The sequence below is a fragment of the Diorhabda sublineata genome, chromosome 2 (assembly GCF_026230105.1).
Source record: "Diorhabda sublineata isolate icDioSubl1.1 chromosome 2, icDioSubl1.1, whole genome shotgun sequence".
Classification (NCBI taxonomy): Eukaryota; Metazoa; Arthropoda; class Insecta; order Coleoptera; family Chrysomelidae; genus Diorhabda; species Diorhabda sublineata.
This window is the reverse complement of record NC_079475.1, coordinates 38,021,056-38,045,356: the sequence shown is the minus strand read 5'-3', so window position 1 is coordinate 38,045,356 and position 24,301 is coordinate 38,021,056. Positions and strand designations below refer to the sequence as shown.

At 33.8% G+C, this 24,301-nt stretch overlaps 1 protein-coding gene across 1 annotated transcript in view; it reads left to right on the top strand.

Annotated features, from left to right (window-relative positions):
• Positions 1-24,301, top strand: part of LOC130452744 (uncharacterized) — a 111,132-nt gene that overhangs the window by 9,546 nt on the left and 77,285 nt on the right. The window lies entirely within an intron of this gene.

Genomic DNA, 24,301 nt, shown 5'->3' with positions numbered 1-24,301 from the left:
ATAGATCGATTGGACGTGTGGGAAATTGCTCCGTATTGTTGGAACCATGTTCTTTGGTTATAGTCTTTAGGCAAATGTAGGATAGTTTCTAATATTTGGGTTTTGGATTGATTGAATTCCTAAAGAGATATTTTACACTAAATTTGTTCACTAAATATTAACAGAATCAGTTTTCTGAGGCTGTTAGTCCCGAACGACGAACGAACAACACAAGTCTCGAGCCACGCCACAAACAGATCAGTCTTCTGATACTGTCTTTTCCATTTAATGAGTTTATTTTCTTCTGGTATCCATAACTTATAGTCTCCTACACAGTTCCCAATCATTACTGCTTTCTTGGCCTTTGCTTCCAATTTATTTTCTTTTGGAATTACTGTATACCAGGCTCTAAAACCAAAAACTCGAAGTTTGTCTATATTGTTTCTGCCGTGCATATTTGAGAAGGAGTGTAGCCATCTTTTAGAGCTATGATTCGGTTAAGTTCATATGCAGAACATCTTACAGCTTCTGCCCACAAAGTCTTGGGCAAACCTGACTCAATCAACTTTGTTCCAACCATGTGCAAAAGTGTCATATTCATCCTCTCTGACTTGCCATTTGACTGTTGACTATATGTTGAAAACTTTGACCTCCATTCTAAAATGCCTTTCTAAATCTGTGACATACTGCTTTAAGTTTTCTTCAGCTTCATTTTTGAATGTTAAGCTTTCAACAACCGGGAAATTGGAAAAATCATCTAGTATTACTTGGAAATATTTTCCCCTTTAATTGTGTTTGGGGTTATTGGGCCGCATATATCACTATGAACTAGTTCTCCTATGCTTCTGGTTTTATTTTCATTTGTAGGGAACGGCGACCTAGTAGTTTTTCCTTCAACGCATGGTGAACAGACTTTTTCTAATGACTTTAGCTTCAGTTTCTTCATAGCATCTTTGCCTGCGTGCCCCAAACGTCTATGCCATATTTCTGTGGTGGCTACATTAATGGTGGCTAAATTAATTCAAAATTGTCTCCAACTACAGCAGTCTTCTGCTTTTCAACAATGTTGACGTGTCCATTATGATAAGCTTCATCCGAAAACAAGATGTTGGTAAACGTTGGAAAGAGCTCAAGCCTCTTACCAGCATCTTGAGACTTCTATTCTTGCATCAACTGAATTCTGAAGGGTTGCAGCTCCACATGCGATATGATGATGATCTATGGGCGTTTTAAACAACAGTACACTTGCAAATAAACGAGTCAGGGTTTTCACGAACTGTCTACGTTTCGATCTTTCTAGAAGACCTTGAACGCCCAAATTTTGGTTTATCTTGTGGTGATTCGGTCTCTTCAAACTTCTCGATCTATTTTCCGATCAATCGAGCACCTAGAGCATTATTCAAGTGACGAAAGTTACAGAATTTTCTAGGCGCTACAGACCGTTTTTTGTAAAACTCACGGTCCACTAAAAGGTGATTTTTCTTTTGAGACACCTTGTACTTTGGAAGTGATACAAACTATAATGTAAATAAAAAAAAGTTTATAGTAGAATATTATAACGGATTTGCTGAATGATCTATGTCATTGTGTACAGAGAATTTTATGTTTACTTTATTTTTTCTTAGAAATGAAATAATTATCGTTTGTAGAACTCAAATTAAAAACGGTAGATACAACTTTTTTAAAGTACAATAACTTACTAACATAAAATTTTCCTGGAATCTTGAATACGTTGCTTTTCTAACATTAAATTATGTAAGACTTAAATTAACAATTTTTTAAAACAATATCTAACCGTTTATGAAAATTACTGTCAAGATATAAACAAAATAGTAAATAGACGATATAAAAATACGCGGTCACATTTGAGTAACGTTACCAAAATTTAAAAATCTTTAAATCTGGATGAAAATGCTACTCCAGTTCATCCCTTATAATGAGGTGAAATACATTGACAGAAAAGCATAATCGTAGACCGATTTCGACCTATTTAGGTCTCATCAGGACAGTCAACGACCTATCGTTCAAAGTAAATAACAGTCAGCGCTGCAGTATTATCTTTCGATTGGTTTCGAACTATTTGGGTCTCTTCAAAACGGTAAAACGCTATATCGTTCGAAGTCAATAACATTTAGCGCTGCAATAGAATTTTTTAATCAGTTTCGACCTTTTTAGGTCTCTATAAGGCAGTACTATCGTTCGAGGTCACTAATATTCAGGCTGCTGTATGATATTTCGTCCGGTTTCGACCTATTTGGCTCTCATCAGAACAGTACAACGACCTATCGTTCGAAGTGACTAACAGTCAGCGCTGCAGTATTATCTTTCGATTGGTTTCGAACTATTTGGGTCTCTTCAAAACGGTAAAACGCTATATCGTTCTAAGTCAATAACATTTAGCGCTGCAATAGAATTTTTTAATCAGTTTCGACCTTTTTAGGTCTCGGCGGGGCAGTACTATCGTTCGAGGTCACTGATATTCAGAGCTGCTGTAGGATATTTCGTCCGGTTTCGACCTATTTGGCTCTCATCAGAACAGTACAACGACCTATCGTTCAAAGTAACTAACAGTCAGCGCTGCAGTATTATCTTTCGATTGATTTCGAACTATTTGGGTCTCATCAAAACGGTAAAACGCTATATCGTTCGAAGTCAATAACATTTAGCGCTGCAATAGAATTTCTTAATCAGTTTCGACCTTTTTAGGTCTCTATAAGGCAGTACTATCGTTCGAGGTCACTAATATTCAGAGCTGCTGTATAATATTTCGGCCGGTTTCGACTTATTTGGGTCTCATTAGGACAGTACACCGACCTATCATTCGAAGTTACTAACAGACTACAAGGGAGTATTAACTTATCGTCAAAACAGTACAAAGTCCTATTGTTCGCAGTTATTAACATTCACTGCTCGTTCGGGGTCTTCAATTGACACTACCAGTCAGTATTGCTATTTGGTACAGAAGATATCGACTATCGGAACCACTGTTCAAATATCCGGTGGTACGTTCCGTTTATATATTGTTTTCGGTTTGGATGAGTGACTTTGAACGGTCGAGTATTGCTTTGTTCTGACGAGATCCATGTAGATCGAAACCAGTGCTATTAGAGAGTTAAATGTCGGAAAAAAGGAATTTTTGTTTTAAAATTTCCAAAATAAACAAAGGATATAGTACCAGCTATATAAATATATATTGAATACTTTTCGCCACAAGCTAGTTACAGGTGGGGTAGACAATTTGATTTCTATCGAGATATTTTGGGTGATAACAGCCAAAAGAGTAGGTTTACGAAAAAATGTATAGGACCTTTTTTGTAGAGCATTTTATGAGCTTCATCTTTTGTTTGAAACTTTTTCCACTGAAAACAATATTTTTGGAAATTTTTAGTAAAATTGTTATATCTTTGAATGAGGCTTATCGGTAAAAATTAATTTAGGGATTATCTCCTCCAATCAAGTACAAGCTTTGGCAAAAATTTCAGCAAAATCGGGGTATTCTTGTTTTCTGAACTTTATCTAAAACTCTAATTCGACAAAAATCGAAATATTTGCACGTTCCGTTAATTTATGAACACACTGTATAATTTCCCTTACTGTAATTTGAGTCTAAGGTAAAAAAATGTCTGTGGGAACGTTTATTGACAGCGTAAATCGGTTAATTGTTTCAGATTCGTGAGAAAGATTAATTTCGGTTTTGCTAGACTGACTGTACTATAAAAGTGAATAAGTGGAACAGCAGGTGCTTTGGTCATTGGTCGCCGTGCAGTAGCTATGAATAAAAGGTTTTTTCCCCTCTATCTCTCTTAAGTTTGCAGCGAAATTCTTAACAAAACGGAAGTTGTCACGGACACGTAATAGTTCATTGATTCCTAGCTAGTTAAATAATAAACATTTTGTTGATGTTCAAGGGCATTATGCCGTGAAACCGGCGCGGTTCTGTGGGATGATTCTTTTCTGTTTATATTTTCAATGAGAAGAGTTTTTCAACGTTGAAACGCTACAAATATATACGAGGTTTATCCATAAATAAGGTTTAAATCAAACTTTTTTGTATGCGTCCCATCCAAGTTTTTCCTCAATTCAGGGAAGAGATGGTAATCACCGGGGTTTTCAAATTAGATCGTTGACTCAGATGTTTAGCTGTGAAAACTTTGAGAACATAAATAGAATTGAAGAATTTTTCGTGAACAATTGACGAAAGAAGCTTCGAGATGCGGTTCCTCGCGATCTAGGGCTTGGCCAGTACGGTCCTGGTGTTATAGTAAAAAGGATAATTGAAAATTGGTCGTAAATGATAGTAAATTAAGGAAATAATTGTACACTGAGAGGTTTTTTTCTCATACATTCTTACGAAATGAATTTAACCAATTTGCATATTTTTTTTTTCGTCATGCAACATTTAATTTTTATTTTAAATTCTATTGTTGGATAAGACTACCCTATAAAGGCGTGTATATAATTTTTTTGATGTACACGCCTCCAAAAAGTCATTCCACACTTTCTATGTTATAATATTTACAAACAAATACTACATACGAGGTTAGATCCATAACTACCTGTTTCAAACAAAAATTTTGGAAAAAATAATATAATTATTTTTCAACGTAACCTCCTTTTAGCTACATATGTTTTTTCCTGCGATATTCAATAAGTTCGATGCCCTTTTTATAATAAGAATCGTCAAAATCCTTGAAATAGCCATTAACTGCCGACATTATCTCTTCATTGTTGGACAATCTTTGACCACTAAGGCATTTTTTCGAGTAGACGAACGGAAAATAATCCGAGGGGGCTAAATCTGACGAATAGGGTGCACCAGGTAGCAATTCAAACTTTAATTCACTAATTTTGGCCATTACAATAACCAGAGTGTGATCTGGTGCATTGTCTTGATGAAACACTTTCTTCTTAGCCAAATGCGGCTGTTTTCGCTTGTTTTCTTAGCTCAAACGTTGCATAATACTATCCATTGATAGTTTTTCCTTTTTCCAAATAGTCAATGAAAATTATCCCAAAAAAATCGACGACACGACCTTGCCTGCAGATGGAAAGGTCTCTGCCGTCTTTGGAGTCGGTTCTCCCTTTTCAGTCCATTGTTTTGATTGTTATTTTGTTTCGGGTGTGAAGTGATGTACCCACGTTTCATTCATGGTTAGGAAACAAAGTAAAATTCGGCTTTATTTCTATGAAAGGAGATCAAAATTTCCCCATCTTCATAACAACTCTCTGGTGTACCAAACAGCCCGGAAATATTATAACTAGGTGTATAAATTGTTCAAATAATAGGTCTCAGTGGCTTCCCGCAGACCTTGGAGGACCTTGAGGACTTGATAATTTGGGAGCTGATATAATATAATACAATTAACAAAAATATGTATTGAACAAAACTATTTCTAGTACAACAACTAATTTTACAAACACGAAACAGCAATAGGCAATTGATATGAGTGTTGGTGTACTGGTAGTATAAACAGTGTGTTCATCTGATTTAACTTCAACTTTTAGTTGGTTCTTGGTACATGCAATAGAAATATCCCTAAAGTTTGGAGCACTGTCGTCTCAACAAACACCTGAAGACGCTAGACCTAGCAGATAATGCGGCGTGCAGATTTGTCCACATTCTCTGTAAGACACTTTGGAACTCCAGAGCACTACACCTGGGACCGTATGAAATAGAAGACGAAGATCTCTATCAATTAAAGCCACACCACAAAAGGAGTTGTTAGCACTGGGTTCTCCAGTATCACATAAAAAAAAGGGGGACACAGTAGATCCTTTGGGTTGCAGTGTATACGAGACCTCATATTTATATATACCTATACGCTCCATGGATTCGAAATGGGGTTAAATTTTCGGGGTTCGAATTAAAGAGATCCTTCTGTAGTACGAATATTGATAACTGAATTCAAACTTTGGGGGCTCATGACGCCTACAGGGACTGGGACAGTCAAATACTCTTATGGGGAATTGTAGCCAGATTATATCTGCAGAATGTATCAACCCAAATAAAAACAATCTACGAATACTAACAAGAGTTCTATCGGGGCACTGTTACCACAACAAACACCTGAAGACGCTAGACCTAGCAGATAATGCGGCGTGCAGATTTTGTTGCACAGAGGACATGAATATGAAGTTCCAGAGCACTACACTTGGGAGCGGATGAAATAGAAGGCGAAGATCTCTGGAAATTAAAGCCATCCCACATTCTAGACTTTTTGAAATGAGTGGGATTGATGGATCAACTGTAAACACTGGGTTCTCCAGTATCGCAGCAAGAAATGGGTTGCAGTGTATACGTGACCCCAAATCCATACGTGCATACCCAATGGTTGATTTTATTGTTGGTGATTGGTGATGCTGTGGATCAAGGCATGGAACATTGTGAAAAGAGGGGTACAGTCGCTCATTTGAGGCAATCTCGATCTTCGGCAAAAGATTTTAAACGGCTATTAGTGTTTTAAATTTGACGAAATCATTTTATTTGTAAGAAAATTTAAAAATCTATATTTCATTGGCTTTTTATTAGTTTTCAATATCAATATTTTCAAAAATAAAATGCTATTAGTAAGTTTGAAGGTTGACTATAATAAACATACAGTTAGCAACCAATAAATAGACAGTTGGGTCAAGTGTTAATAGTCATTATAAACTTTTATTATCTGTCGGTTAAATTTATTATTGAATGTATTTCATCATTAAATGATTTTACTTTACGAAATATGAGGTTTGACAAAAGGATGAATGTTTAAATAGTCAGATCAGGTGAATATAATGGATGAGACGATAAACAATAACACCTTGTTTTCATCTGTTTTTAGAAAAACGTAAAGGTGGCATTTTCAGAACAGCGCTCGGATTTTTTCACATATTTTTGGATTTTTCAACTAATAAACTATAAGAATATCATCAATTAAAGTTTTAATATCTCGCTATTTCATAAAAAGTTGATACTCGTGTTCATATCTTGATCTGGATTTTCCTGGTGACAAATCAACACTGGGTAAAACTTTAGATTACAAACTGTTGATTTATAGTGATTTCCGGGGGGTTGGGACGTGGATGCTGTTCTTCGATCGATTGATTTGCCAGAAAAACGTTTTTTTTTTAAATTACCAACACGGATAATGTACTGGAACTGGAATGGCTAAGACAATTGCAATTTTTTCAAAATTAAAAAAACCCTCATCTCTACACTGATAACTGCTTCAGACGTGCTTCGGCAACAATTTTGGTAAAGGCAGGAGGGGACATATTAACCTTGAAGCGCCATGGGGAATGGCGATCCAGTACCGTGGCAGAAGGATACGTCGAAGAGTAAAAAAAAAATGACAACTCCATTGAAAAACTACTCGAACCCTTTACAGAAATGGAGACGGAAAATTCACCGTAAATGAACGATCAACCCTCACCCTCAACATCTAAAATTAACATTTAACAGGAAATATAATAAAAAGAAATGACGTTCCGGGTTTAACTAAGCAAAATAGTAAAAATTTCGCAATCAACTACAATTTTAAATAATATTATTTAACAGTTAAGAAGACACTTTAGTGTTATTTTGGTTTTACTAATCATAAAAATAAATATTAAGTTCCATTACTTTTATTTCAATTTGTTCAGTTGTAGAAAAAGTATAGTGTGCAACATGTGAGAGAAGTACTTTTCCCACTTGTTGCTATGGAAATGTTAACCATGATTTGTACTATTACGGTGTATTGTTATTTCTTAACGATCTAAATTTAATTCTTACCTTTTTTTCGTTATTTTCAGGTAAGTATAATAAAAATTATCGTTCATTACTCGTCCCGAAATGGATGCTTGCATTAATTTATATTTCCGAAACAGTTACAAATAGGTATAGGACATTGTACATGAATTTTCTCAAGATTCCAATAAATTATTAATAATATACAGCGGGTTGCATTTAAAATAAAAAAGTTCGTATTGTCCACCGTCACATGACACATCCAGTATTGTTTTTGAATAAAAATAAAAGCGTTTTTCCCAACACAGTCTCATTTATGTGTGCCCCTCGTATATCATAACGAAGCTGTTGTGATTTTTACAAATCCAGACAAAACAAATTTCAAATTACAGCATGACATCATCGTCCCAGACCAAATAACTTTTTTTTTTAATATATTACAAACAAAATGAACAACCGTAGCTGCCAATTTTCGTATACGTTTTTTTATTTCGTCATTACACAGTACCATTTCAGTTAATTATTGTTGTCCCCAATGGTTAATCCTGATGATGTTTTCTTCGTTTTCCTTTTGCTGGGGTGAATACAAGCAGTAGCAGTCCATATTAAATTTATGTTGTAACTAACAAAAAAATTACGACACCAAGTCTCAAATAATATAATAAGTAACACACCTATTATAATTATGGAATTTTTAAACATCGATTTCCTTTTAGTTTGTGATGTGACATAAATAAATCACAGACACTTAATCACTGTACCGTGAAATAGGTCACTCTTTTATAGGGCGGTCAAATTTACGTGACATATAAGGTTTTTTTGTAAAAAACCTTCAATATTACATTGAAAAAAGGTAATTTTATACTTTAGCGGTCCTATTTTTTTTAAATCTTCGTTTTTACGGCGTATTTATAAAAAAATGGTTAGGGGGGTGGAAATACAGGGTGTTTCTAAATTCAAGCGACAAAATTCGGGGGGATATTGATCGAGGGGACCGCGAAAGTATAAAATAACCTGAAGAAATATATACAGGGTGTTTCTAAATTCAAGCGACAAAATTCGGGGGGATATTGATCGAGGGGACCGCGAAAGTATAAAATAACCTTAAGAAATATATACAGGGTGTTTCTAAATTCAAGCGACAAAATTCGGGGAGATATTGATCGAGGGGACCGCGAAAGTATAAAATTACCTGAAGAAATATATACAGGGTGTTTCTAAATTCAAGCGACAAAATTCGGGGAGATATTGATCGAGGGGACCGCGAAAGTATAAAATAACCTTAAGAAATATATACAGGGTGTTTCTAAATTCAAGCGACAAAATTCGGGGAGATATTGATCGAGGGGACCGCGAAAGTATAAAATTACCTGAAGAAATATATACAGGGTGTTTCTAAATTCAAGCGACAAAATTCGGGGAGATATTGATCGAGGGGACCGCGAAAGTATAAAATTACCTGAAGAAATATATACAGGGTGTTTCTAAATTCAAGCGACAAAATTCGGGGAGATATTGATCGAGGGGACCGCGAAAGTATAAAATAACCTTAAGAAATATATACAGGGTGTTTCTAAATTCAAGCGACAAAATTTGGGGGGATATTGATCGAGGGGACCGCGAAAGTATAAAATTACCTTAAGAAATATATACAGGGTGTTTCTAAATTCAAGCGAGAAAATTCGGGGAGATATTGATCGAGGGGACCGCGAAAGTATAAAATAACCTTAAGAAATATATACAGGGTGTTTCTAAATTCAAGCGACAAAATTCGGGGGGATATTGATCGAGGGGACCGCGAAAGTATAAAATAACCTGAAGAAATATATACAGGGTGTTTCTAAATTCAAGCGACAAAATTCGGGGGGATATTGATCGAGGGGACCGCGAAAGTATAAAATAACCTTAAGAAATATATACAGGGTGTTTCTAAATTCAAGCGACAAAATTCGGGGGGATATTGATCGAGGGGACCGCGAAAGTATAAAATTACCTGAAGAAATATATACAGGGTGTTTCTAAATTCAAGCGACAAAATTCGGGGAGATATTGATCGAGGGGACCGCGAAAGTATAAAATAACCTTAAGAAATATATACAGGGTGTTTCTAAATTCAAGCGACAAAATTCGGGGAGATATTGATCGAGGGGACCGCGAAAGTATAAAATTACCTGAAGAAATATATACAGGATGTTTCTAAATTCAAGCGACAAAATTCGGGGAGATATTGATCGAGGGGACCGCGAAAGTATAAAATAACCTTAAGAAATATATACAGGGTGTTTCTAAATTCAAGCGACAAAATTCGGGGAGATATTGATCGAGGGGACCGCGAAAGTATAAAGTAACCTTAAGAAATATATACAGGGTGTTTCTAAATTCAAGCGACAAAATTCGGGGGGATATTGATCGAGGGGACCGCGAAAGTATAAAATAACCTTAAGAAATATATACAGGGTGTTTCTAAATTCAAGCGACAAAATTCGGGGAGATATTGATCGAGGGGACCGCGAAAGTATAAAATAACCTGAAGAAATATATACAGGGTGTTTCTAAATTCAAGCGACAAAATTCGGGGGGATATTGATCGAGGGGACCGCGAAAGTATAAAATAACCTGAAGAAATATATACAGGGTGTTTCTAAATTCAAGCGACAAAATTCGGGGGGATATTGATCGAGGGGACCGCGAAAGTATAAAATAACCTTAAGAAATATATACAGGGTGTTTCTAAATTCAAGCGACAAAATTCGGGGGGATATTGATCGAGGGGACCGCGAAAGTATAAAATAACCTGAAGAAATATATACAGGGTGTTTCTAAATTCAAGCGACAAAATTCGGGGGGATATTGATCGAGGGGACCGCGAAAGTATAAAATAACCTGAAGAAATATATACAGGGTGTTTCTAAATTCAAGCGACAAAATTCGGGGGGATATTGATCGAGGGGACCGCGAAAGTATAAAATAACCTGAAGAAATATATACAGGGTGTTTCTAAATTCAAGCTACAAAATTCGGGGAGATATTGATCGAGGGGACCGCGAAAGTATAAAATTACCTGAAGAAATATATACAGGGTGTTTCTAAATTCAAGCGACAAAATTCGGGGGGATATTGATCGAGGGGACCGCGAAAGTATAAAATAACCTTAAGAAATATATACAGGGTGTTTCTAAATTCAAGCGACAAAATTCGGGGAGATATTGATCGAGGGGACCGCGAAAGTATAAAATTACCTGAAGAAATATATACAGGGTGTTTCTAAATTCAAGCGACAAAATTCGGGGGGATATTGATCGAGGGACCGCGAAAGTATAAAATAACCTGAAGAAATATATACAGGGTGTTTCTAAATTCAAGCGACAAAATTCGGGGAGATATTGATCGAGGGGACCGCGAAAGTATAAAATAACCTTAAGAAATATATACAGGGTGTTTCTAAATTCAAGCGACAAAATTCGGGGAGATATTGATCGAGGGGACCGCGAAAGTATAAAATTACCTGAAGAAATATATACAGGATGTTTCTAAATTCAAGCGACAAAATTCGGGGAGATATTGATCGAGGGGACCGCGAAAGTATAAAATAACCTTAAGAAATATATACAGGGTGTTTCTAAATTCAAGCGACAAAATTCGGGGAGATATTGATCGAGGGGACCGCGAAAGTATAAAGTAACCTTAAGAAATATATACAGGGTGTTTCTAAATTCAAGCGACAAAATTCGGGGGGATATTGATCGAGGGGACCGCGAAAGTATAAAATAACCTTAAGAAATATATACAGGGTGTTTCTAAATTCAAGCGACAAAATTCGGGGAGATATTGATCGAGGGGACCGCGAAAGTATAAAATAACCTGAAGAAATATATACAGGGTGTTTCTAAATTCAAGCGACAAAATTCGGGGGGATATTGATCGAGGGGACCGCGAAAGTATAAAATAACCTGAAGAAATATATACAGGGTGTTTCTAAATTCAAGCGACAAAATTCGGGGGGATATTGATCGAGGGGACCGCGAAAGTATAAAATAACCTTAAGAAATATATACAGGGTGTTTCTAAATTCAAGCGACAAAATTCGGGGGGATATTGATCGAGGGGACCGCGAAAGTATAAAATAACCTTAAGAAATATATACAGGGTGTTTCTAAATTCAAGCGACAAAATTCGGGGGGATATTGATCGAGGGGACCGCGAAAGTATAAAATTACCTGAAGAAATATATACAGGGTGTTTCTAAATTCAAGCGACAAAATTCGGGGAGATATTGATCGAGGGGACCGCGAAAGTATAAAATAACCTTAAGAAATATATACAGGGTGTTTCTAAATTCAAGCGACAAAATTCGGGGAGATATTGATCGAGGGGACCGCGAAAGTATAAAATTACCTGAAGAAATATATACAGGGTGTTTCTAAATTCAAGCGACAAAATTCGGGGAGATATTGATCGAGGGGACCGCGAAAGTATAAAATTACCTGAAGAAATATATAAAGGGTGTTTCTAAATTCAAGCGACAAAATTCGGGGAGATATTGATCGAGGGGACCGCGAAAGTATAAAATAACCTTAAGAAATATATACAGGGTGTTTCTAAATTCAAGCGACAAAATTCGGGGGGATATTGATCGAGGGACCGCGAAAGTATAAAATAACCTGAAGAAATATATACAGGGTGTTTCTAAATTCAAGCGACAAAATTCGGGGAGATATTGATCGAGGGGACCGCGAAAGTATAAAATAACCTTAAGAAATATATACAGGGTGTTTCTAAATTCAAGCGACAAAATTCGGGGAGATATTGATCGAGGGGACCGCGAAAGTATAAAATTACCTGAAGAAATATATACAGGATGTTTCTAAATTCAAGCGACAAAATTCGGGGAGATATTGATCGAGGGGACCGCGAAAGTATAAAATTACCTGAAGAAATATATACAGGGTGTTTCTAAATTCAAGCGACAAAATTCGGGGAGATATTGATCGAGGGGACCGCGAAAGTATAAAATAACCTTAAGAAATATATACAGGGTGTTTCTAAATTCAAGCGACAAAATTCGGGGAGATATTGATCGAGGGGACCGCGAAAGTATAAAATTACCTGAAGAAATATATACAGGATGTTTCTAAATTCAAGCGACAAAATTCGGGGAGATATTGATCGAGGGGACCGCGAAAGTATAAAATAACCTTAAGAAATATATACAGGGTGTTTCTAAATTCAAGCGACAAAATTCGGGGAGATATTGATCGAGGGGACCGCGAAAGTATAAAGTAACCTTAAGAAATATATACAGGGTGTTTCTAAATTCAAGCGACAAAATTCGGGGGGATATTGATCGAGGGGACCGCGAAAGTATAAAATAACCTTAAGAAATATATACAGGGTGTTTCTAAATTCAAGCGACAAAATTCGGGGAGATATTGATCGAGGGGACCGCGAAAGTATAAAATAACCTGAAGAAATATATACAGGGTGTTTCTAAATTCAAGCGACAAAATTCGGGGGGATATTGATCGAGGGGACCGCGAAAGTATAAAATAACCTGAAGAAATATATACAGGGTGTTTCTAAATTCAAGCGACAAAATTCGGGGGGATATTGATCGAGGGGACCGCGAAAGTATAAAATAACCTTAAGAAATATATACAGGGTGTTTCTAAATTCAAGCGACAAAATTCGGGGGGATATTGATCGAGGGGACCGCGAAAGTATAAAATAACCTGAAGAAATATATACAGGGTGTTTCTAAATTCAAGCGACAAAATTCGGGGGGATATTGATCGAGGGGACCGCGAAAGTATAAAATAACCTTAAGAAATATATACAGGGTGTTTCTAAATTCAAGCGAGAAAATTCGGGGAGATATTGATCGAGGGGACCGCGAAAGTATAAAATAACCTTAAGAAATATATACAGGGTGTTTCTAAATTCAAGCGACAAAATTCGGGGGGATATTGATCGAGGGACCGCGAAAGTATAAAATAACCTGAAGAAATATATACAGGGTGTTACTAAATTCAAGCGACAAAATTCGGGGAGATATTGATCGAGGGGACCGCGAAAGTATAAAATAACCTTAAGAAATATATACAGGGTGTTTCTAAATTCAAGCGACAAAATTCGGGGGGATATTGATCGAGGGGACCGCGAAAGTATAAAATTACCTTAAGAAATATATACAGGGTGTTTCTAAATTCAATTTCCTATAACAATATTTTCTAACAGTGCACCCCTTTCTGAGATATCACTCCTACAAGGATGTCATCCTCGTATAAAGTAACAAGAATATATTGAAAAAATACCCTTAGTTAGTCCTTTGAGAGTAAGGGAAAATTACAAAATTTCAAGTTTCTGACTCAATTTTAGCACCTTTTAAGGGTGATATCACGGCATGAATTTAGAAACACCCTGTATATGGGATATGAAAAAAATTTATTGAAAAAAGTACTATACAGGGTGATGTAGCTCCGTTCCAAACCAAAAATATGTTTTTTTAATGAAAATTTACTATACAGAGTGTTGTATAAATTACATTATTAAGAAAAATATTTTATTTAACGTAACAGAGTTTTGTGATTTCGTATCTACTATTGGTGGCTGCGAGTTTTCTTATAAGTAAACAAATTTTATAACCGGTACTAAATATAAATCAGATAGAGGTCGAAAAATACAGAATGAAGAACATATTTTCCTGTCACATTTACTATAGTTAACAGTTGAACAAATAAACATTTATTTACGAGCGAAAATTCACTTTATAAATAGCTTTCTTTATTTTCCTTCAATCAAATCATTTGCATCAGTAGCATATCTTACTGAAAGACACATATTAACGTGATCGTACCTCGTCTAACTTCGCAAGATAATTTTATAGTACAGGGTGGACCAGAAAGGCGTACGATTTCACAAACTCTCTTGCGTTTGAACGTTATGAGAGGGAGCTGCGCTTCGTGCGCTATTGCTCGGCGTTTGTTTGGATTGCATGACATAAATTGGTGTTCGAGGGAAAGTTTGATTCGTCAGTGGGTCAGAAAGTTCGAAACTATGAGACGCCCAAGATCAACTAGAACAGAAGACACAATTCAAAAAGTTGGAGCTTCAGTTCAACGTAATCCTGGTCTATCGACGAACTTGTGGTATTCAGAACATGTTTATTTCAACTCAATTACAGCCAAATGGTTTAATTTTAAGACGAGCTTTTGTTGGAATAATGTTGGAACGCTTTCAGAGTTTGAACAATGTATTCTGTTATACAGAGAACCCACGTTCGCCGAAAGAAACCGTTTGGGCGGCCATATCAGAGCACGGAATTAGCCATAGCCATGTTAAGGGATTCTTTCTTTCGGCAACTGCAACAATTTGAAGCTTATAATCGTACGACATGGTTTCAACAAGATGGCGCGACATGTCATACTTCTAAAACCTCTTTGGCGATCTTGAACCAGATGTTTGCCGGGAAACTGTTATCTCAGTCAGATCGGGACAAGCCGGTATCGGGTTAGGTCCTTCCGATTTCGCGGAGCCCAACTGCGGGTGCAGCTTTACAGCTTTTGGAGCCAACTCGTAGTTCGACTTTACAGGCTTTACCTGGGGTTCCGAGCTGGAAGCCCTGAGTGGAGGAGGATTGGAAGTTCCGACACTGTTAAGAACTGAGCCGAATGCAATTGGTTCAATTACTTTCAAAAGATCTCAATGGAGACCATATTGAAAGACAATTAAGCCATATCCGATTACTGTAAATATTTGTTTTTATTGATCCAACTCAAAAACTAAGTAGCAACCCTCGAGATCAGGGTAGAAGCCTTTAAAATTAAAAAAAGTGAAAAAAATTAATACTGGAAAAGGAGATTATAATGGAAATTAAAAGATAAATAATTTACGGGCGATCTGAGGCCGGGAAAGGATAGGGGTGAGTTTTTAAGGGTAAAAAACGATTTATCTCAATTTATGGCAAAACTACAAGTCCTATGGAAAAAAGTCGATTAGTAAAGTTGTAGATAATAAGAAGATCTACAACTTTTGTGTTTTCACTTTTCTCACATAACCTCAAAGTTTATATGAAAAACTGAAAAAACCAAGTTTTTCGTTTTTATCTTTTACAAAAAAAATTTTTGATGATATTTTGTGAAAAGTTACCTTTTTATGTCCCACCGAAATTCATTTGATTTGAAATATGTATTTTTTCTCAGAAAGAAAAAAAACAAATACAAAAATATGCATCCGAAAATTTTATTCTTAGATGTTTATTAGAATTTTACACTCTAATTACTTATATTTTTCGATGGGACATGGAATCTGACGTTTTTCGTGTAATTAGAGTGGAAGAATTTAGTAAAAAATTTAAAATTGTTAATAATGATTAAAAAAATATTTTCTGATAAATTTTACCATGGTGATGGTAATATTTTTTTACGCCATCAGGAAGTAGAGATTTCAACGAACCAAATTCTCACCGAATTTTTAAAAAAAGATAATATTTTGACGGGAGAATATTCGTTCTAAAATTAGGGTGCTTTTTCGATATTATGTCAAAATAACGTGAAAAAATACATATTTCAAATCAAATAAATTACAGGGTATATGGGACATAAGAAGATATGTTTTCAAAAAATTTCGTGAAAAAAAAAATGTTTTTTGTAAAAGATAAAAATTACAAACGAATTTTGAGGTTATGTGAAAAAAGTGTATGTACAACTTTACTATGTGAATTTTTTCCATAGGACTGGTAGTTTTGACGAAATTTTTATCATATGATCCTCCTTTCCAATGGGTTTCATTCTACTATTATTTTTTTTTTTATTTCACAAATTATCGACCCTGGTCTAATAATCGACATACCACGAATGAACAGCATAAAAATTGGGTCGATTTAAAAATAGTATAAAATCAGTTTAATGTCTCATATGGTAATTCCATTTCAGCGGATTGTTATTGTTATATTTTTAAATTTATATAGAACGTGAATGATATTTTTAAACGGTGTGGTTGTGACACGCTCGTTTAATGAGTAATAATTAGTTCTGCATGATGAAAATAATAATAGAATTGTACGACGCCGAGTAATAAAATCATAAAGTGGAAATTTGAAACAGTTCATTAACAATCCTTAACTAGATTGTTATAAATGCATTTCAAACTACACTTTTATGAAAAAAAATTACTATAACTTGCTTAAAATTATCAACAATGATTTTTTTATAAACAAATTTTGGGTTAGACTTCTTCAAAGTTCTGCTCTTGGTTTTGATGGCACTTATCTCAATTCTGCTCTACCTTAATGTCAAGAATGGTAAAAAACGTTAAAATGGATGGAGGTCTTGACCATTTCTCGGCCATACTCTACTTTTAAATCGGTATATCACTTGTAATTAGTTACTGTACCATATATACCTACTAAACATTTTACTATTGGCAAAAACTCGTGATATGTAATGATCTTTAATAAGTGCAAGCACGCCTTTGTCTTGCAATTTTATTCTAAATATTATGTTCTTGTAATCACCCACGTTCATTATTCTATGTTCAGTTTATTGTCATAGGACTTTTAAAAGATTATACCTCTAAGTAACCATGACCAATTATTGATAGAAATAGCTATGCAGTTACATTGTTATGAAGAGAAAACGTACTATTCTAACTGTAATCGAGAATGGATTAGAAAAAAAAAATTACGGTATTCATATTTTTTTATGAAAACAATCATTATTGTGAACTGAAAAAGAAACGTATAATTTTCTCCAAATAATCAATCGATTATTTTCAAATTACGTTTTCGGTCGGTAAATCAAAGTAATATATTTGGAAAATTTTGTTGTAAATACTATAAGAATGTGTTTTTTTGCAAAAAATGAATGATCTTACCCTTGCTGGAACAACAAAAATATTTATAGTTAACCACGTCCATCATAGTAACTTCAGGTAAACAACCAAAACCTTATTTATAGATTATTTTCTACTTAACTTCACATATCGTTTTTATTTCTGGACTCAATAAATGATAATATTCACTGCTTTTCACAATAAACACCAATATAAGATATTTTTTCACTACAAGCACTTTAAACTCGTTTTTAACTTATATTTTCAGTAATAAATGTACATGAATAAAACACTATAAGACTAATAATGGCATACGGAAGTTGAATAATTATTCATAAACTTTGAAATATCATTAATTTTCAGTATTAACCTTAAGTATCTTAATCGATAACCCAATAATCCATTGTTCGTCCCGGTACAAAATGGCTGACTATTAAAATCAGCTGTTTGAAAATAATCAATATAATTGATGTCTAATTCTTCTTTTTTTTATTTTGAATATGAGCTCTGCATGGCTTTGTATCTAGTTATTTTTCAGTGCTGGAATATGGCAATTATTTGGTTACAATTTGATTTCTTTTGTTTGTAACATTGATTTAGTGTCATTTAATGTCGTTCACCACTCCTTAATTATATTTGCAGAATGCGTATGATATATCAACCTGTTTCTCAACCCAAATAATGTTGATTCAAGTAAATATCGAGAATTTGGCGGATATCCAAATCGTCGATTGCACTTAATTTTAAGTTTGTTCCAATATTGGAGTTATCTCAACAAGCGTTGCAAATTTAATTAATCGCTTCAAAGAAAACAAAATGCCAAGAATAGTATAATGTATGATCTGTTTAAATTTGTGGAATGATATACGGACGGAGCCGGTTGGAAAATAAAAATGAAACGGTTAGTTTTGAATAAAAGAAAACATTAAAAAATAATACTTCGTTCATATTTATTTCAATCTATGGATTGATAAGAATAATTGAAAGTATAAATGTTTCAAACAATACTAGCTGTACTTTTTACATTTAAATTTGAGATTAGTTTATTAAAGATTTTGAAATATTTATTCGTAATTCTATTTAAAATTGTTATCTGTAAGATCATAAAAAGTTGAGATTTAGGAGGAAGTCGGCTTGTTACTGTTGTCTAGGAAACGTAAACTAGATTTGCACAATCTTTGGCGTACGATGAATAAACATTATAAAAAATTTCTTACAGTTTATAGCATTCCAAGAAAACACGTTCTATTCATAGTAGAGTAGTTATGAATGACTAACATATATCTCTAAGTCACCCCTTTAAAAAAAACTGTTCTCTAGTCACGAACATCCGTTTAAGTTTAATTATTATGAGAACGTATAAATCCATGCAAAGAATTAAACTTGAAAATATGAATTATGGGGTTTGTAGCTACTTAATTCATCAAAAATATTGGTTCATGTTTATCAATTATTTTAGAACCTTGAGAAAAGTTCAAGGTCGTTATAAAAAAATTGGTCTGAAAAAATAAACTATTTCATTCTGAAAATTTTTTCAATCTGGTAGCTACTATTTTATTTTTAAAATGTGACATCAATCAGAAGCCGCCCACCGTGAAGCGTAGTAGGTGTAAACAATTTTTTACGTCATAATTCACATGATCGAAACTTTGCTACGTTGCCAAATTGCAAACAAATATTTTGATAAAGACTGAATGTAGTCGTAGTCTCAAATTTTTAACTGTCTTAAAAAACAAGCAATTTTAGTTTAGAAGAGATCTAAAATCATGACGATTTAGAAACATAAAAATATCAGATAGTCTAAAAGCATTTTAGAACAGATTTTCACACTGGGCGATGTACATAGAACCCTATATCAAGATTTCATTACCAATTACATATTTCTGACATTTCACTGTCCACACCTGTATCTTGAACAGTAACATTTATATTTTTGGGCAACATGAATTTGTTTTGTTCTCATTTTCTTTTAATTTCCATCGTTTTTGACCCAAAACTTGATCAATTTTGACATAATTCGAATAGAATTTGTTTGAATCGATTTAACGTGATAAAATGGGAGAATAATGATTTGGAAATAGACAAAATAAACGAACAATAAGCAAACAGAAATAAACACTAAACATGCCTCCAAGAAACCTTCTTTATTTGTTATATAGACTCCTATATCAACAGCTGACGTTTAAAAACACATAAATCCTTGTTCCAACTTTCTCCGCGCCCAGATAGAACGTCTAGATAGACTCTTATTTCACAGAACTATTTCGTGTTCTATGTTGTGAATCGATATTTTTAAATCGATTGAAACTAACGTTGATATAATCTTGAAAGTACATAGACTCTTATTCGATTAGATGTTTCAGTTATCAAAGTTTTCTTAATGTTTGAATAAATTCCGATTTTTTCCAATTCATAAACCTATGAAATATTATCTATGGATTATGAGAGAATATTGACAAGTAATGACAGTTCTTATTCACGTTAATGAAATAATCTCATTCAATCGTCAATATTAAATCATAATGCGTATATTTTGGCAAAATTTTGCATCGACGACAACATAAATAACAAGTTATAACGAGGAAAAAAACCTATAGAACTAATTAACAAGAATAACTGTACCATACGAAATGTTTTCCCCGATAAATTATTCTATCAATGAGTAATAGATTATAAAATGACAGGGTTGCCATATAAAATATCAACGTACACCCTATATACATATTATTGCATATGATAAATTATAATTGGAACGGATACGAACATTTTTTTCAAAATAAAATTAGAATTACGTTTTCGTTTTATTATACGTTATAAAAATAGATGTTACATAAGTAAATATTTATGTATATCCATGTAACCTTGATAGAAGATATCAACCAATTAAAAAATATGAAAGCCGTTACAGTTTAAATTATAATTAGAGTTGCATTTGATTGACGGTTCCTGACTTACAGATATATTTTCACTTCAAGTCATATCTCAGCTGAGATATAAAATAACGTACCGTATACAAAGTGGACCAAAGTTCACTCCGTTCAGTCTCAGTTAGTTTGACGGATATGCATTAACAGCAAAAAGCTTCATTGCTGACCTGTAAGTTGCCTGATTTAATTCCCTTGGGTTTCTTTTTGTATGGGTGACTTGAAATCCACTACGTCTCAATGCTTTCAGGAGCACATGTTTCTTGGAGACAGTGTTGCCAGAGCTAGTACAATTTTAGTACATTTTAGTGTATTTTATACGCTAGTACATTTTTCCTTTTTTCTAATACATTTTCCCTGCGTTCGCAAATATAAAGTCATTTTATATTTTCGTTCAATAAAATAAACTAGAAATTGTACTAGATTGTAACAATAATTAGAAAACAGAGCCAAGTTGATTTATATTTATATCGTGAGATTTTTGTACTGCATTGCTAATTTTATCGGTAAACTTTATATAAATTTTTCATCCTTAAAATAATAATTGACACAGTCTATAACATTTTTGGAAAAAAAATTTAATTTAAACTTTTGTTTATACATCTTTCTATAATTTTATTAAATTTGTTTGAAGTTGGTACAATCTAGTACATTTTCTAGTTCAATTTTTACATTCAGCTTTTAAATTGTGGCAACACTGCTTGGAGACAATTTGATTTCTGTACGGACTAAGAATTAAAACAAGTTGGATTGATGATATTGCTGTTGTGGCTTTCATCAAAATATCTTGCAGAAACACTGCAACTCCTACTAGTCGGTTACCGTCTATTTCTAAATCTGTTTTCTTTATTTTTTTTAATATATTTCCTTACCTGGGCTATAAACTATCACTTTATTTTACTTTAATCTAATTCTAAAATGCTTTTTAATATTTCTCAAATTATGAACATTCCGATAGTAGCATCAATCATAATCAAAAATTCATTAAATCATTGACACGTACTTCTCAAGTATTTGTCAAACTTTGAATTATAATATCAAAAAGATTTTATACAATTTTTGAACGATACCCATCAACTAATTATACATTTTACTTCATGTTACCTTGTGATAACATGAAGTAAATGGTAAATATTATTGAGAGTGAAAGATATTGCTACGTATGACTCATCGTCCGGTAACATCAGGCTTACGTAATATGCCCAATTTCGACACGAACTGAAAACATAATTGTAAAGTTACTTCACAGTGACTGACTACTGCGTTTGTAAATCGTTGCTCAATTTGAATTATAATAATCGATTCTGGAATATTGTAACTATAGAAAATTCTTCCAAATATTTAATGTTTTCAATGTATGAAATATTACCTATCAAATACAGTATGTTTAAACTTCTAAGTAATCATAATATAAAAAAGTTTTTTGAAAATTACATCTCATAGCGATATAAATCAGGACAAGATAGGAGGGGGGTTGATAGAAGGTTGACGTATGACATCTGAAGTTAGAAAAAATAGAATTGAGAAAATATTATAATCCAAAAAATACTTTACTATATCATATAACACAAATACTTATACAGTTGAATATCGTAAATCAGGACTTTTAAAACGCAGAATATATAAAATCCGGACTGATTCGTTCGTATCGTAATTTGTAGCTTCTGTATTTGACACTAGATGGGGACACTATATTTTCACTGCTGCTTATAAAGTATTTAATATTTTTATTATTATTATTTTATGAATTTGTTTTGGTGCAGTATTAAAAGCGATTTTATTATATTTTATGCATACCTCTTCCTCTATTTACATTATTTTGTGTAATGCGATATGTTTTCTCATTAGCGCGATAGATGGCGCGACTATAAATGCCATCAAATTTTCGCATGATCTAAAATACGGAGCCAGTTCTGTTCCAGCGATATTGTTTTTAAAAGAGATGAAATTTATAAAAAAGTTGAGCCGACAAATAAAAAATATTCGATATATTTTCATTTAAAATGACTGTATAAATACTTATAAAAGACTATTTATTTCTAATGTCTAACGTCATTCAAATAAGACGGACGGACGGACGCCTAAACGAGTAAATAGAAGAGAAATTAATTAATAACTAATGATTGACCAGTCATTTATAGGAAAATATCAACGAAAAATTATTGTGATAACGTTAAAAACATATCGTAGGAACATAGTGAGTTAATTAAAGTGCGATAAAAATAATCATCATGTTTGCAATATCATAGTTTAACTGGAATCCGTAGTTCTGTTTTATTGGCACACTATGCTTTCATTTTTGGTTTTCTTATTGTTATTCCAAGTGATTGCCATCATTTATAAGTACTTCCAAGTGACCACCGTCGTAAAGTAGTGACTACAGTTTTTGAATATTGATCATGTAAGTAATTGCTTTCACTAATGAATCGTTCAGTGGAAGGAAATCGAATTATTGATTAGCATTAAGAGATATCAGTAAAACTTGAAATTGATCATTCACATCATCACTTTAAATAACTAAAATTAATATTTCAACAAAACAAAACATATAAATATAAAAATAGACATCGATACGAGCAGTGTGATTAGAAAATTTTATGTCACGGCAATACCCAGCGGCACGATGATCGATGTACAGATGAAACTTAGAATACGATATTATATTCATTTGGAAATCGAGAATCACACGTGAAGATTTTCACTTACGAGTGTATTTTGGCCGTAGGTATTCAAATTTTGGATTATTTACTGATCCATTTGTGTTCAGTTCTCTTGGTTGGATAATTAAGGCGATCGAACGATTTCAAAAAAAGACTTTTCAAAGTTCTAATTTTTAATTATGGCCGCGATCAACTGTCAAAGTTGTCAATGTGAGACTACTACGTAGAACGAGCACGCACGCACGAATTACAGTGCGTACTCAAAGTTATTCACAAAATATTTCGGCGATTCTCTAAACAATGAAGGAAATGCCGAAATAAATTAAACGGAATATTAATTTGAAGTGAAATTAGTTATGCTGGATGTTATTCATTCACTGTTTGATGACTTATCGCTATTCATTGTTTATAATGAGCGACGTGGGATGCTTTTTGTTTCTATTAAAATTATACCGTTACGCAACTTACCTACTCACAATTATTTAGTTTATTATTATAATAAATTGGACGATGATCCACACGTATTGATAATATAATTTCCTTAATATAATTTCCTTCGAATTTTGTAGTGTTTATGTCACCGTTTTATGATGATATCTGGAAAGCTATTATACTCTTATTTTTCCTTCACAATATAGAAAGTATAGAAACTAAAATATCTACAAGTTTATGTCTATGGGTACCTACAAATAGGAACCATGTCCGATTAGAAGTACCGCCCGTAATCCGTCCCATATTATACCAAACACGTGCGCGTTAGAAATCCCGTCCATCGAAGCATCCATCCCCGGATAAATACGCGGATCGACGCGAAGAAGAACATTCCACCACTCCTGTCATTTTGACAGGTCGGCATCCTCGTTCGCGTCACAGTTTCGCGCGTTAACCCCCCTTAGTTTAAAGGGAAATTCTGTTCTATCTTTTCGTTAAGAGTTCTGGTTCTGATTTGATTTATTGGCCTACCTATCTGCAACACCCTCCTCTTATAACCCTATTATTATACGAGGTATATCCACAATCTGTTACGTTTCTATTTCTACCAGCGGCAGCGCTGCGATCGTAGTCACTTTGCCATATGAAGTCAGCCTCGATTGAAAAAACTGCCGATGGTAAGAGCAGATCTAAATTAAAACTAGTGAAATGTATCGACAAATCTGCGAGGTTTAAATAATTAATAGTTGAGTTAAGACAGTTCAAGCAAG